The sequence below is a fragment of the Poecilia reticulata genome, chromosome 7 (genome assembly GCF_904066995.2).
Source record: "Poecilia reticulata chromosome 7, P_reticulata-male-v2, whole genome shotgun sequence".
NCBI classification, from domain to species: domain Eukaryota; kingdom Metazoa; phylum Chordata; class Actinopteri; order Cyprinodontiformes; family Poeciliidae; genus Poecilia; species Poecilia reticulata.
In genome coordinates, this window is record NC_088836.1 from 29,223,715 (window position 1) to 29,239,592 (window position 15,878).

A 15,878-nucleotide genomic window follows, 5' to 3' on the forward strand; every position below is an offset into this window, starting at 1 on the left:
TTAATAATCATTTAATATTGGAATTATGTGACTCTCCAGTCTTTCCTCTATGTTTAAGCTTCTTGGTTTCTCTTCAGGTAGATGCCACATTCCCTTCATGGTGTAACTGTATGCTTGTGTTTTTTGTTCTTCATTAAATCCTTTTTTCACCCCATTCTGCTAGACTGCCTGCATCTGTATTGAAATCAGGTGGGCCTAATTAGAGGGATCAAAACAGCTGCAAGAGAGTATGAATGGGGGAGACTGAAGAGAGGAGACTAACACAGATAACAGATCAAAATTGGAAAAGATTACTATGAAGATGAGAGAGCAAATCAAAATGTAGAGAAAGGAACAAAAAATTAATTAAAAATAATAATAAAAAACTAAACGTGAAGGAAAGAACTGGATATGGCAAGAACGGTACAGTTTGTGGGTACAGAAAACCCACAAACTGATCAGAACACAAACACACAAGACAGCAAAAACAAACAAACAGTTGTTATCATGACACAATTGGCCTGAATGCAAAGTTTGCCAATTAGGCATTTTTAAATTGTATTTTATGATGTTTGATCAAATGTTTGTTTTACTTTTTTAACTGAAGTGCAAATTTGCTAACTACAAACTGTGAAGACAAAATTTAACCCTCAAATGAGTGAATTACCTGTTTGATGAAATGGCAACATTTAGCTTTCCATTGGCTCGACTGAAGGGCTTTAGCTGCCAGTTACCCGTCCAGCCATCACATGTCATCACCCGTTTACTCAGGCAGAGAAAAACTAATCCATAACTAATGGCACAGTATTTTAAAAGAGGAAGACAGATGGTCGTAGCGCCACACAGGGAACGGTAGCGCTGAACTGCAATGAAAAGGTTAGCTGGGTTATTCATGGACTGTCTGAGAGTTATCAAAACAGTGGGTAGATAATTTCCAGTGTTTGGGTTCAGATTCATGACAAAGTGCCTGAGCAGCCAAGCAGAGCGGGTTTAAAATGCCTCATTAATGCTCCCAAAAGTCGCAGGCTACAAGCGCAGAAACATTTTAATAGTACCTCAGTTTCATTGACTTTCTTTGCATTTCAACACTAGTCATGGCAAAGTTGCAATTTCCTCTTAAGGTGGACAAACAGTATTTGAAAAACTATAAAATTATCAGAGGAATAATTAGCAAGAGAGAAATAATTGCTCTGAAAATAAATGGGGTTAGCTGCTACTCCAGGTGCCTGTGGTCCGAGCGAACCCTGCTCCTGCCTGCTTTGTCGCAGACCTGCTCAGTCTGGGACGTTCTCTTTTGACATCATGTCCATGTTCTGATGTTCATCTACGGAGCAGTTAGGACAGAAATTACCACTTTCTTTTTTTTTGTTTTTTTCCACAAACGGATGATAACAGTTTAAAATATGCAGTGGTTTGCATGGTGCAACACGTTTATGTATCACCCCATCTGCCCCGCAGAAACATTGACGCCGTCAAAAATACAGTGTGGTTCAGAGATGTACCGTTAAAGATAGCGATGAAGGATGGCAGGATTCCAGGGCTCACATCGTGTCTAATCCTTACAAAGCTAAGGTGGAAAATGGTCCTCCTCATATTTTTAATTGGGTCACCCTGTTAACATAGTGTGACTGTTGCAGAGCATCAGTAATATCTTTAGATCTGTAGACTCAGAAGGGGCTCATTTTAAGACTAAGCTCCTCCGACGGGTGATCTACATATATTTAGATTACATAGCGTTTATAATCATTTCTAATATGCTGTTTTTTCATGTAAATATTAGGACACAGATATATTAGAGATAGTAAAGCACTAATATTTAGATTTAAATAACACTGAGGTCTAATAGCACACGGTCTCAGTACTTTCTACCTGCCCCTTAAAACACTTCTTTGCTTGTTATGAAGAAAATGCTCTGAGCCACTTTTGGGCTCTGTGATAAGCATCTAATATCGCTGTGCTTGATGCTGATTTTGCTCTTTCTTAGAGTCAGCAGATATATCAAAATATAAATTGCATGTGATGAGAATAAGTTGCTCTACGTTTACTATCTTCTTAAACACATGGGGAAACTTGGAGAAAAGAAACATGATTAGGCCCCACCCTAAGAGTGAATACTGTCTATTTCCAGTGTTTAAAGTGTCTTTTTTATTACATTCAGTCCATGTTAAACAATGGAGTAAAAGATTAGTCAACAGTAAGTAATGATACAAGATCATACATTTCATAAAACATATGAGTCTGACTTCTCAATCGCAAATAAGGAATATTTATGTTAATTACTTGCATTATAAAACCTGGCATCAGTGTCTGCAATATGAATAACATAAATATCTTTATACTTGCAGTGATGGTGTTTCATAAGTTCATGAGTTGTTGATGGATGATTGTTTGAGATGCACAAGATAATTTTAGGTATTTCCGCAACATTTTTTGTCAATTAGGTTGTGCATCCACACAAATTAATTCTTTTTTAAAACCGGGTTCAGGGTTAATAAATTTCAAAATGGCAGTTTTATGTTTCAGTGTGACCGTTAAGACTCCAGCTCTCTTTCTATCCCGTGAGCGCGAGCGCCTTTAACACAAAAAACAAACATGGCGCCGTTGCGTGTTTTTTGTGTCGTTCTCTGGCAGGGTTGTAGCGCCACCGACTGGCCTGGCATACCTATTACATTATTTTCTGGGGCACTGCAGTCTGTTGAGTGGGCTCCCTTTTTTCCCTAATTGTTTACAAAAAATATGCTGTGCTTCTCTTCTTGTGTACCTTTTCTACTTTGACTTCACTTTAGTGGTTAAGATTAGTTCAGCAAACTGCTGTATGAAGAGGTTCGTTACAGAACAAACCTCAGTATAGAGAAGAACCAAGGAACAGAACCAAGGAACCAGGAGTCACTTGATTTGTATGTTGAAAATCATGCCATTTTTGACTACAATTTCACAATTATCCACCACTTTGTTGCGGTCTATTACATGAAATATGTGTAAATAACAATGTTTGAGGATGCAAAATCACCAAATTGAAAAGAAAATTTCAAGAAGTATGAATATTTTGGTTTACCATTCATTTAGTTAAACATTTATCAAGCATTAAGTTAGTCAAACCATGAATCATAATAAAGGAATATCACCTAAGTTAGGAAATTTATAAGTGTTGAAAGTTTCTTCTCGATTTGTGGGTCTAAAAGTATTTATTATGCTTTTGATCACAGCAATGATAGCATAACATTTTTGCCCAACTTTTGAATTTCCTTTACCATGAAGCAGTGACAGCAATACCTGCAATAGATTATCTCTATTGATTTGATATTTAGGTTTTCATTCGTCTGCAATAAGCAAAATTTCAGCCGCAGACTTTTCATTAGCAGAATGTCACAGCAGAGAAGATGGTGAATGTGGAGGAGGGTCAAAGTTAGCTTTCATGCTCCCAGTCCAACACAGGGGACCTTCTCCATTTACGTACTCGGTAGACACTGAAAATGTAGACAACTGACTTATATAAAATAACAATTCTTTTTATTTTATGTCCATATCCTTCCTAAAGTGTTAGTTTTATGTTAGTTTCCATGGTATTTGGGGTCAGTTTTGACCCTACCTTTTAAATCAACAAACAATGTACTCAAAATACTTTTTTATTGCCTAACGTCTTGGTGACGTTATTAAAGTAACATAACATTGGTTAAATGTTTACAACAAGGAAGGAAAAGTATCTACTTTGTTAACAAGGGTCAGTTTATAATCCTATGTTGAAAATCATATAGAGCCACTTGTGGCTTCTTCTTTACCATATTATTGTGAATTTCTGGATGTGGATTAATTCCTGTTCAAACTCTGCAAATTTTGCTCTTAAATAGTTTGTAAATGCTGCCCGGGTAGTGAATGTATTCTGAGATTTAAATGCTCTAAATTGTTGGACTGCATGTGATTTGTGTGATCTACATAAACGTGATATTTCATGTTTAAACATGCAATATATTCAAAAGATTACACAGTTTCAGGTTTTTGTCTCTGAAAAAGTACGGTCCAACCAATAAATGCAACTTGATTCAGAAAGACTGAAAAAACGAACGATATGAATAATATGCAAGAATGGAGAAGCAATTATGCCTAACATTGCCCCGACAAAAAAATGAAAAGCACATGGAGACGGGGAGAATAACATGAAGTAAAATGGCTTCTACTGTGATGTGGCAAAGTGTTTTTTGATAACTGTACCCTTTACGTGCCCATTACTTTTCCAAATGTTTTTACTTTTTTTTTGGCCCAAGCAAATCAGCTATCATTTTTCTAATGCAGCGATACATCAAAGATAAGAGCACAGACCTTTTCCAACCTCCACTCACATCACAAAGGTCTCTTGTGTTTTTCATTCCACTGAACATTAATATAACATAATTTGCTTTAACATTCAGGAATGGGATTGCCAACCAGATAATTCACATCAGAGTTAAAAGTAGAGCTGTCTTCCATTTTTATATCTCCACAGAATCCACATGAACTCTCTCCAGTGCAAAGTTGTGCAAACTTTCTTATTGTCAAAAGATAAAAACAGGTGTTGTCTCTATATAATATCTTTCTATTGTGCTTATTTACAGCTGTCATTTGTTTTCCAATACACTATTTTCCGAAAAGGGCACCTTTAATATTCCTGCAAAAACCTAAATGTCAAGCAGAAAGTGGCCAAAATACAAAAGGGAGCACAAACAGACCGAAAGATTGTTCACAAAGATTCGACCTCTTGTTAATAGCAGCAATGTAGCACAAAAATAGAAGAAAGGAAAGAAAAAAAAGCATCTCGGTCCCATTCATCTTCCCTTTGTGTTTTGTCAGGTGCACACAACAGATTCTACTCTGATACAAGGAGTCAGAGAGTCGGCAAACCTCTCATCTGAGCACATATTCTATTACAGGAAAAGCACTCCACAGACTTGGACCGGCCCTCTTGTCTGATGCTTTCAGCTTATGAATGAGGATGGAGACTTTTTCCTCTGTGGTCTTATGCTCTGAAATCTGTGTTGATCTGACAAGCAGGGAGAAGTGCTGCAATAAAATATGTGGACTGCCAAAGAAACATATTCATACCCACTCAACTTTGTCACCTTTTCTCTCCATACAACCCCAAATTTCAGTCCACTTTATAAAAATGTGATGTCTGCCACACCAGTCCTCGAGTCTTAAAAGTTTTGGATGCATTTCTGCTCCAACACACCCAAATTTAGTGAATGGTTCATGACCAGGCTTTTGCTAAACTTGTTGACATGCCAGGGAGGTACAGTATTTCAGTCTTTTCTTTCAGTGTTGGAGAACAAATGCATCTAAAAGTTACAATTAAAATCACACATGTATATGTTTGTGCATGTGCTAAGTCATTAAGAGACAAAATGCGCCATCGTCCTCCTAGTATTCCCTGTTTTTTTCCGTCTTCTCCTCCTGTAGTAACATCTGGTTGTTGATCACATGACATGTGTGATGCAAAATAAAAAGTGTTCCCAATTCAATGTGATACAGTCAAAAAAACATTTAATGATTATTTTGTTTCCATTAAGCAAACACAACTAGTGACACTCGATAACTAGACATGCAATAGTGCAATATTTTGGACTGAATCATTTTAATACATAATTTCTCTCGTTCTAAACCAGAACCTTATTCCTCCCTGTATGTTAATGGCCATTATTCTGCCAGAAGATTCAGGCTCCTGCAGGTTTTATGTCAGGATTACTCTGTATTTAGCTCCATCCCTTGTCCCATCAACTCTAACCAGCTCTCAGTGCTGTAACCCTTTTATTTTTTTAATTATAGATTGAATAGTGTTGCGGAAGATGTCCAAAGCTTGGTATATTGTTTTTCAACCTAACCATATTTTAAACTGCTAAACTGCATCCCTGACCTGTCTGCTGTCTTCCTTGGTCTCCCTAATGCTGCTTGTTCACTGATGTTCCTGAACAAACCTTTGAGGCCTTCACAGAGCAGCCGCATTTAAACTCAAATTAAGTCTGAGACTGATGGGCTTCATTAATCTGATTGGTTGCATTGGATTTGATCAAAAATATCAAAGCAAATGGGGATGGAAACAAACAAATGATACAATTCACATTCATTCATCTGTACAAAATGCCAAACTTTAAAGTTATGTGCCACTTTATGCTACCGTTTGCATAAAATCCCAGTTAAAATATATGAAATGATCAATAATCCTTTGATTGAAAGCACATATTTACTACTCTGACTTGGTGTCCATTTCTGTTCATATGTGGAAATAGAACAAATTCACTGCAACCACAGGATTATTTTGTGAAATGAGTCAAAAGGCGGCTGAAATAAGTGTAGAATTGTTAGAGATACTTGAAGCAATAGTTACTTAGTGTGTCTGACCCAGGTTAAAATGAGGGAGTCAGACTCACAAGGCATCTGCTACAAAATGCTCCACTGGGTTGGAGATTCACCCCTCCAGCATCACCTGAAGCAGGTATTAGTGAGCTGGGGAACCACAGTGATTCTATGGTATCACTTCGGGCCCTCGGCTCCAGCTGTGGCGTCGCTGGAAGCTGCGGCTCTAAAAGCCACGGCGATGCATCCAAAGCAGCCTTTGCATTATTAGTCAGAATAGAAATAACGCAGCCCAGCGGGACTTCCACAGCTGTCATAAGTGAGAGCCAAATTTGAAATACTAAGTGGTGAGTGAGGGAAAATCAGCATGAACTCCAGCTAGTGATGACTCTCAATCAGCATATCTTTATAAAACATGTGCAGCTTCCCTGACTCACATCCAAGGACGAGGGCTGGAAGAGCCGAGCTGACCGAAGATTCAGTAATGTAAAATTCAATAAGTAAACCAAACCCAAAAGACTTCGCTGCTAGCAGCAGTCCTCAACAAATAATATTCTATAGAACGCAAATGTTTCGTTCTGTAAAAGAAAGAAAGAACAAGCAAGAGAGAAAGAATGAAAGAGCAAATGTTAAAATGTATAAACCTTACCAAACAAGAAAGCAATCATTTGCATATCAGATTCATGAGCAGTTGACCAGACATCCTTATCCAGAGCCTAACTCTGCAGCTTCAACCCAGGATGGCACACTTACTGAGGTAAGCAACATTTCAGGTTTTTGTTTCTGCGTTTCCAACCCGTAGGATATAAAATGTCCTGACTTAACCCTTCCAGAAAAATCCTATAAAATTAATTTCTTCCCATGTGGTCCCCATTTCCTACATGCAGAAAATGTTTCATGTTGTATTCACACGTTGAACATGTAATCAGATATTTCTCATATGTGTAAAAATGTGGAAATATGTGAAATCCATGTTTTTCTTTTTACTTTTTATTACGGAGCATTCAAAATCCACATGTAATAGAAACAGCCGTTATTCTCCCTCAGAGGGGGGACATCACAGAGCAAAGTGTTCTTATGCAGCTCAAATCACTTCTCATGTGGTACATAGTTTTTTTTACATGTGATTTTTTTTCATGAGAAATTCATGGGATATTTCCATGAGGAGAAGATCACACTAATCCTTACCAAATACTCTGGTAAGCTGTCTTCAGGTTGGTATGCCGGACACTTGAAATTGAAACTGACTGCTTGCCATACTGGTCATTTAATACCTGACCATATTAGGACATTCAGAGCATTGAAATTTCCTCCCCAAAATCTGTGGAGTTGATCCTCAAAGCTGAGAATATGACGTCCTGTTTCCTGATACTGCAGCACATTCTGAATTCCTCACCCTTGATCCCAAAACGCATGCATTATTCAAAACAGGAGTTCATTACAGATAACAAACCCAAAAAACCTGACCGGATTTGATGTTCCTCACACGTTTGGATCAATATAACATCCAGCAAATTAAGGCGAGATAGAAAACAATGTGACAGGAGCTGGAGTAATCCTTTATGAAATCAACTAATAATAAGCAAAGTTTCTTTCTGTTGTTTTGAATAATAAATAAGGACATAAGGTTACGTGTTCTCCCTTATAGGTTGAATTTCTTCCAAATTGAAGGGAAACTCATTATTACTCTTGTTATAGTAATGTGTGCTGAATAATAAGAAATATGCTAATCCTTTCCAATTTTCTTCCACAAACATTGTTTTTTTTTTTAATCAGCTGAACTCCTTTGTGATGCATTTGCTGACAAAATTGAAACCCTTTGTCTATCTCCGGCTCCTCAGACATGTTTCCTTTGCACCAACTCATGATTGCAATCAGCCGTCGACATAATTTAGCAGTGCTTTGTGTCATTTTACCCAATAACTGGATCTAATAACCCAAATGTACAAAGCACTGAAATGCAGAAATGGATGCTGAAGTTGACAAAAGAAAGCATAAATCAGAAAAACATTTTCGCAATATAAACATGTTATGATTTGGGTTTTGGATCTGCTAACCCAAAAGTTCCTCATCTGGACGTGGCCTACATGCACGAGTGGTTAAAGCGAACCAGCCTCTCAGCTCTGGCCAACTAGATTAAAGCCAGTCTTAATTGTGCTGCACCCTTCTGCCTCCCTTTTTCATGCTATTCTCTCCTGAGTTGGTCGAGTGGCCTAATTGAAAGCATTCAACAGACAATTTGCTGGCAGGATGAGACGAGCTTCTTGGCACACGTCAAAGTTCCACCCGCCAGTTGGAGCTGAATGAAGCGCTGAAACCGGAGCTGAAGTGAAAACACAGCGCGGCGCCATGCTGAGGTGTTAACAGAAGGACTGAGCATGAGGTGAAAAGCACCTGGACCTGAGAGGAGTTCACTAAACACATGAATCAGGGTTTTATTGGACTTGAGCAGTAACGCCGAGTCTTTTCCTGCTTGGACGCAAAAAGCACACGCTCGTGCTGAAATTTGGGCCACTGTTCATCAATTACATTTAATTGGAAGGGGGAGGGGGAAAAAACGGACAAGTTATAATACATCCTTGTTTTCCCACTTTTATTTCAGTCCATTAATTAGGATATGTTTCACTGAAGGAGGGAAACATGTACGCTGGAGGAGTTATGGCTGTGGAGACGACTACAACAAACCCTCTCAGTGCTGTTGTTATGCCATAAATTGAAACTAATTAGGTGACAGTAGAGCTGAGTCGGCGCAACTCTAATATGACTGAAGGGTCGTTGGTTGAAATCTCTACTTTGGGAACATCCTGGCAGATTAAATGGGGAAAAGTCATTCTTCCTGAGTGAACGCCATTAGAGGAGTGGTACACACACACGCACACACACACACAGCTGGATAATGGACCTGGCTGTGAGATTCTCTGTTGCACATGCAACTTTTAATACCAGCTAGGTTCCTTAATGTGATTTACCGTGAATTTCACATTCATCCATTCACCCCCACAATCGTATGGCTGCCACCTAAGATTCTCGGCGAAGACGAAACCATCCACCTTGCAATTACGGTCATGGACAGTTATCTCAATTTCCTTAGCTCAAATCCTGCACCGTCGCTAAAAATGTTTAAGTCAGCATCCTGTTATTCCTGATTTTGAAATCATAGCTGGGTCTTTACTGTGTGGAGCTTCCATGTTCTCTCTTTATGTCCATTGAAGAGTTCACTAAGTCTTGAGTGCACCTGGAGTCAGAGCTTCAAGAGCTACCACTACATCTGTGTCAAACTCCTTGAATTAGGCCACTTCTGACACAGAGTCATTATCAGAACTATCTTAACAGGAATAAGAAGAAAATAAATTAGACTGTTGACAAACGGTCAAATGTCCATCATCCAGGCAGAGGCATTTTATTTATTTTTTATTAATTATTATTTTATTTTTTGAATGCCAATCTGCACTGAAGACATTGATTGGTTACCGAGTTTAGTTCTGGTCGATAATTTTTTTAAAAGTTTGATTAAAATATTAAATGAACGTAATAATGGATGTTTTTGTAACAGAACAAGCCAAGATAAGCTAAATATGAGACTATAGACAATAAGTTAAGAGCTGGCTCTTTGTTAGAAGCCGTGCATAGAGAGACAAACTTCCCATCTAATGCTCACCACACATTTCAGATGTTCGTTTGTAAAAATATTTCCCTTCCACTTCGAATTTTAGATGCTACTTTGTGTTGGTTTATTGCAAAATAAACAGTAAAAAGTAAAATTAATGTTTGTGGTTATAATTGGACCAAATGTGGAACAGTTTAGGGAAATGAATACTTCTGTAGTTTTGACCATTGACTCTACTGAACACCATGTTTATGAGAATTTATTAAGTAGTTTTGTTTGGAGAGTTGTCACGTTAATTGACTAGTTTGTGAGTCTCAGTCAGAGGTAAGGTAATATGATTAAGACTTCTTCCCTTCTAGTGACCAAATTAAATCAATAAATTACAATGTGGGAGTTTCATGTCTTTCAATAAGCAAATTTGTTAGAAAACTTTAGTTTCTGTCCTCCAATCGTTCCTATCACTAATCACATGGTAAGGCAACAATTTAATGACAGATGCAGACATATATGATGAAAATATATTTCTGGTTAACACAAATAATAGATGGAAGCTTGCAAGCTCTGACTCCCACACATTTAGACTTAACAGTGCATGGCTAAATATTTCCATTTCCAATTTGGCAAATCATAAATGGAAGACAAACAAACGTTTAACTAAACCACTGTATGCTGGTTCTGGGATGCTTAATTTGTTTTCAGAGCACTTCGAAGTCCTGATTGCTTCCCAGATGCTCACCGAGGGATCGGTTCACATACAAACTTGTCTTCATCATTCAGATGATTCATCGGCTGCCACCGTGGAATTGGGCCGTTATTGTCGGAGCTGATCAACTTGATGGACAGTAATGAAATGAATGACAGAATATATTCCTGCACAGGGATGTGCTTCCACACACAGACACACACAAAGTCCCCAACCGCAGAAAGTGGAAGGAAATTCTTCAACAGCTTTTTGTTCATCGGTGTTAAAATTTACAGAATCTTGCAGTTTAATTGGATTGAACCAATTAGAGGTGAACAAAGTATTGGCACGTTCAGTGTTTTCTACCAGTTGTATGCTACACACAGCTTAACGACTCTTTAATCATTTGATTTCTGGGTTCTGTTGTGTCCTTGATGGCTTCTGGCTCACTGTCTCTTCACAACACTCAATTTTATTTGAAGCTTCAAGACTTCTCTTAGTATTTTCAGTGCATCATCCCTGTTGTTCTCTCATGTTTACGCTGTTGAAGGTAAGTAGATTTGTATCTTTTCATATCTCATGACCTCCTAAAACACTGGGAATATCAAATCATCTCGATTTAAATTAGCTAATCTTTTAACGCTCAGAATTTCCACACATTCGATTTTTTTTCTGTTTACTGTATTAACTGGGCAATTTTCAGAAGTGAAAAGAATGAGGTTAGTGTCACCAGAAAAAATTTCTACTACCTCTGCACCTGTTTACTAATCTATTCCAAAGTCGCAGGCTTATGTGTGACAGCAACATAACTGTGAAGCAGGGACAGAAAATAAAAAATAAATAAGTCAAACCAATCCAAGAGTTTCCATTTTTTTCAGAACCTTTTCCAGGAAACATGGTGGGTTCACAGTATCACTCAAAAAGCACACAGTTTTGTAAGCTCTATGTCTATCTAATCTTAATGATGTCATCATTAAAACTTATATTTCTAACTTTATGTGAGCAAAAGTAACAGAGATGAAATGATGGATTTCCAAAAACGGTTCTTAGGAATGGATCTGCACTCAGCTTTTCTAACAAGGATGTAAACTCACCGATTTCTCATAACTGTCCATTTTAATGGAACTACTGTTTATGTAATATTTAATTCAAACATCTCATCTTTTCACTTGTTTTTGTTCTCCTTAACTGTAAGTCATCAAACATTAATACACGTGGCATCCTAGCCATCTGACAGAGCTAAGAACAAGCTAAACGTCCAGAATGCTCCATTCTGATGGCTCTCAGTTCTACAAATACATGCATTACTGTCCATGATGGGCTCAGCTGGCCGTTTGACAGGTGCTGCATTGTGCTTTTGAGAGGCGGAGGATGGTGTGTAATGAATAGGGTCTGGCTGAGACACAACAGCTGGAGGTGATGAAGAATGGCTCTGGCTTCCTCAAGCCGTCGGGGTTGACTCTCCTGACATTTAGCCAAACATGTGGAGATAGTGAGCAAACAATTTTTCACCTTAGCGAAAAACAGTGAAGCGTTCACAAACTCTGAACTAAAAGCAGGTGACGGTGCACCGGCTTTCCAGACCTGCAAATAATGCAGATCTGTTCATTAAGAATAGATGATGTAATCAAGCTCTGTTTGATGCATATCAAACTCAAAAGCACACACACTCATTCTGCTTCAACTTTGTTCTCACATGAAAATACTTATGAATTTTTCTCCATCCCTTATTCAGGATTCTTCTGCCAGAACCGTGACGTGAACTTTACAGGCGCATTCTTAAATATCTGCAATGTGCAGACATGTTTAAAAGGTTTTTCCTAAAGCTAAAGTCAAAGCGGTTGATTCGCTGTAAAATTACTGGAGAGACAGAGACACCCACTGGCATGTTTCAGCTGTTACTTGATGCCTGAAAAATATTCAGGGAACGAATATCAAATTTATACCTTAGCTTGACTTCGCATGATGCTCCTTCAAGGTAATCTATGCGTGTTCTTGAAAATCCAAAGTGCCTTAGCGGCCCTCCAGCAGACTTTGATAATATATTAGCTTAATTATTATTAGTTCAATTTTTTTATTTGACAAACTAGAACAAGGTCATGCAAAAACTGTCAAAAAGCTTTTGCAGTTCAGCCAGAGGGCTCCAATGTATCAGCATTCAGTGCTTGTAGTTGAAACGGAAGCAGAGAAGTAAAAGAATAGATAGGAAATAAGCAGCTGAAGAGCATAAGAGCAGGGACAGAGAGTAAACAAGGCCATGGGGGAAATAAGTCCAGTCATTTCCATGTGTGTTCCTCTGAGCCCGAGGTTTAACAAGCTGTTCATAAAGACGAGCCTGTGTGGGTGCAGCTCCTCTTAATCATTGCAGCAGAAAAACCTACCGGGAGGAGAGACTTGTTAATTGAGATCTTGATCCTCCAGTGGTGTCTGCTATGATTTCAAGCTTTCCGGTTCTTCTTTTAGATGTTTTATTAGCTGACGGGGGCCACACTCCAGGATGCAGTTTAATGAGGTTTGTGCATTGTTGATATTTGAGAGGGCCACCAACCATCCAGCAAAAAGGAGGGGGAAATGTGTCCTAACAGCAATGCGAGAAACAACATTTGCACCTGAAATTCATTCATTTTATGACTACAGGAACAGTTGGAGGCATGAAGGCCCAAATAGAAAGAAAAGTTTTAAAATTCAAATTGGTTTGCGATCAGAGATGTTCATATTTGGGCTGGTATGATATTCTGACGATAATTTGACATCAGAAAATCATCCTTCTTGTATCAGAATTTACCCATATGTTTTAAAGCTAATATGAGTTTATTTAAAACTAAAATAATATGAGAACAGATCATTTTATACGTTGCATAAAAATGCATGTAAAAAATGCTTCTTTGCCATCTGCCATCAAACCTTTTCTATTCAAGGCCAGATAGGGTTGCCAATTGTTTTTAGCATTTGTTAAAAGCCAGAAATAGTAATTTTTAAATATATAATGTAACAAATTCAGATGTTAACACTCAGATAACTACGTCTTTAAGTAATTTGGGAAAATGGCAGTCCAGATGTCTTGGATTTGTATGCTTCTCATAGATTTCATTTAACTCAATATTTGACTGAAGGGGGAAAAAAAAGACACTTAGAAAATACAAGTCAGTTCAAGAGCAAGGGCAGCTTCAGATCAGCTTCAGGATCATTTTAAGAACAGTATTATTCAGACAAATCAAATTAAAATCAATGACTACCCAAAGTCATCCCATCCCTAAAGGACAGATCCTGGAAGAGCACGCGTCGTCAGGACAACAAAATGAAAACAGAGACAGGAGCAGACGGATCTACAATCTGCTCAGATTAAGTTGAACAAAGCAAATCTGATTGGCGGCGTTTCATATTCCAGAAGGACGATAACCTGAAACATACCATGAAAGCAAAAAGAGGTGGAGTATTTTCACAACAGCTGAGTGCATACCCCCATCCTGCTGCAGCAGAATAAAAATAATCTCCATGGATACTCAAAGGGTCCAAACATCAGGGAGCCGCTGCCAGCAGGGACACCGATACAGAACATTTTATTTTTGGTTTGTTTACTCACGATGAAGGGGAGGGCCGGAGAACTAATCATTATTATTGCAATAAATTAAGTAACAAACTGTTAGAACTAATTTCAATTAGAATTTGTGCAGCTTGAACGTGAGGGCAGGATTTTCTCCAGCTACCTGTCTGTGTACCCAGCCTCTCACCTGTTGATTCCTGGAGTTGGTCCCTCTCTCTTCTGACTCTCCATATCATTAGACAAGCACAGAAAATCAATCTAAGCCTTTAAATTAAACTGAATCTACACTAAAGATTTGATATAGTTTTTATAAATCTAAATTTTTGCTTTGGTATTAAATTGCTCCACATGCATATTGTTTCAGAGTAATTTTATCAAATGACCTTTGATTACTGCTTTGCCATTTTCTTTACAAAAACCAACCAACTCTAGATAAGTCAGCAATCTTTCAGTTTTTAGGCTTTACAAATTCAACAGTTAAAGTGGGTTCAATACGACCTGATCTGAACCACAGCACATATCACATTGTATTACAGGCAAACTACAAAAACATGTAGGAGTAAACTTCTCCCTCCAGACAGCATGCATAGGAATTAAAAGGTTAAGCAGCAGGCAGGAACTGCTAAATAAATACAGCAAAAAAAGGGGATAATAAGGAGGCGTTTACAGATTCCCAGGAGGGAAGACATCAGCAATAATGTTGTAGAAGGCTGTTGCTGCCAAAAATCAATTCAGCTGAATAGTTTTTCCTCAGGTTTTAGGAGCCCATCGATCAACAGATAATTTACATGTTCAAGGCAGCTGCTGATCTCCCCCAGAAAGCTCTCTGAGATTGGATTATGCCATATTTAATGCTGCAGTATGTAACTTTAAAGATGAGTAAATGTTTGTTAGACATTTGTTGAAACTGTCACTATATTGTGACAGTACAGTATGCAAAGCTTTACAAAGCTCCTCCACTCTTCCCAGTGCTACTTTTGCAATCTGCAGAAAATGCACTCCTGATCTAAACCAATCAGAGCCAGGAGGAGGGCCTTAGTGCTGTCTATCATGCTCATGTACACACAGCTCAAGGGTCTAATAGCGAAGAAACAACTTGTCGTTAAAGGAAATCTGTTTATTTGCAGCCATTGTCGATCATGCTAATAAGCCTTCGCATTCATGACATAACTGAGTTGTATTTTAGTTCATCCTATAATATTGCATGATTGAATGACAAATGTGGAAGGAGGTTAATGGTAGGTTTATGTATATTTGCCTACTGTGTATGCAAATATTTTAAATCCCCTTTACTTAAGATACTGAAGTTATTTTTGATGTCTAGGATTTTCTTCATCATTACTGGCTAATCACACCATTTCCAAGTTGTTGGAAGAGGTGAATACTGTTGAACAGATAAATTCTGTAAGTCAAAGTTGACACCGTTTGCTCTGGTTTCGTGAAAAGAGTAGTAATAAACTTGACTGAGTGCTTTTTACCTTAAACAGATCAAATAAAATAGCGATTTTTAAATGGTGCTTTTATATTCACTGCTTCTGTATTTCAGCTTGATGAAGACATGGACTAATATGCAAAATATCCATCTGAGACATTAGTATAGCCATAAAAAAAACACTCATTCGAACCTGATACATTTTAGTAATGAATGAGTGCAGAGCATTTTACAGCGACCAACAACCTTTACGCTGTCTAACTAAAACACAGGCGAAGATCCAGTCAAGATTCTTGATAAATTAGCTTTT